We start from the raw sequence: 1,749 nt of genomic DNA on the forward strand, positions 1-1,749 counted from the left end.
CATAAATAGTCTATTCGGTCAGTTACCTGCCTTGCAAATTATAGGGTAAATTACATATTTGGTGTATAATCTTTACCCGTAATCACACTTTGGTGTACAACCAAAATTTTGTCACACTAAACTGCACAATATTTTAGTGACCTTCCATTAAAGTGTACAGCAGGTAAAAATGAGCGGTCAATGCTCAGTCAACGCATCACCTTAGCTTTGACTGGTCAAAAAATCAAAAAAATACAACCACTTAATATAAAATTACTTCTATACCCCTATCTCTCCATATCTTCATCTTCTTCTCTCTATTTCTTTCTCTCTCTAACCTTTCTCTTCAAATTTCTTTCTCTCTCTTCAAATTTCTTTCTCTCTCTAACCTCTCTCTTTGAATTTCTTTCTCTCTCTAACCTCTCTCTCCATAAAATCAATATCATAAATCTAGGAAACTTCAAATTAGATCTATTTTGTTTTCAGTGTCATAAAACATAACAACTGAGAGTTCTGATAAGATTCATTCACGCTATCGCTTCAGATTTATCGATTTCTGATGTTTTGTCTCTGACTTATGTTCCTTTAATTGTTCAATCTTTTTTTGACCACGATCGAGCTCTGAATCACGACGGCCATGTCAAATCTCTGTTGACAATTCAAGTTACGGAACTAATTGACGGAATCTTCATCGGTTGTTCCATGAATCACGAGATTGGCGACGGTAACTCTTTCTGGCATTTCTTCAACACATTTTCTGAGATTTTCCAATCACAACAGAGAGAAGAAGAGAATCATACCGATTTTCAAATCTCGCGTCCGCCGATCCTCAATCGGTGGATTCCTGAAGGTTATGATAAAATCGTCAATCTCCCGTTCACAGATCTCGACCAGTTCTTATCTCCATTCGAATCGCCATTGTTGAAAGAGAGAATGTTCATTTTCTCCTCAGACGCCATAGCCACACTCAAACAAAAAGCTAATTCAGAACTCAACACTCTCAAGATCTCATCTCTGCAAGCCTTATCAGCGTTTCTCTAGCGGTGCATAACCCGAATCCGCCGTCTACCGGAGAATCAAGTAACGAGTTGCAGAGTTGCTTGCAACGACAGATCGAGATTAAATCCTTCGTTATCGCAGAACTATTTCGGGAACTGTATTCATCCGCTTAGAGCATTCACGACAGCCGGAGAATTGCTGAAGCAGAATCTGGGATGGGCGGCGTGGAAGGTACATGAGGCGGTGATTGATCTTCCTCCTGATTTAATGACTGCTCTTAAGTTTAGTGGTAAAGTGACGCCGTATCCTGGAAGAGAAGGTGGAGGAAGTATGGAGTTGGAGATTTGTCTTCCTCCTGATTTAATGACTGCTCTTGAATCTGATCATGAATTCATGCAAGTCTTCTCACATATTTGAACTCAAATTCTATTATACAAGTTACTAATCCATTTTAGTGTTATTTGTATAACTTTTATTTTAAATACCAATAAATTCAAGTTGAGATGTATGTTACGTGTAAATTATGTTATTTGTATAATTTTTTTTTATGATATTGATTTTACGGAGATAGGTTAGAGAGAGAAAGAAATTCAAAGAGAGAGGTTAGAGAGAGAAAGAAATTTGAAGAGAGAGAAAGAAATAGAGGGAAGAAGATGAAGATATGGAGAGATAGGGGTATAGAAGTAATTTTATATTAAGTGGTTGTATTTTTTTTACTTTTTGACCGGTCAAAACTGAGGTGGCGCGTTGACTGAGCATTGACCGGTCATT

At 37.4% G+C, this 1,749-nt stretch overlaps 1 pseudogene; it reads left to right on the forward strand.

Annotated features, from left to right (window-relative positions):
• The first annotated feature begins 480 nt into the window (after positions 1–480).
• Positions 481–1,470, forward strand: LOC136229728 (uncharacterized acetyltransferase At3g50280-like; annotated as a pseudogene).
• The last annotated feature ends 279 nt before the right edge of the window (positions 1,471–1,749 follow it).

The sequence above is a fragment of the Euphorbia lathyris genome, chromosome 5, assembly GCF_963576675.1.
Source record: "Euphorbia lathyris chromosome 5, ddEupLath1.1, whole genome shotgun sequence".
In the NCBI taxonomy this organism is placed as follows: domain Eukaryota; kingdom Viridiplantae; phylum Streptophyta; class Magnoliopsida; order Malpighiales; family Euphorbiaceae; genus Euphorbia; species Euphorbia lathyris.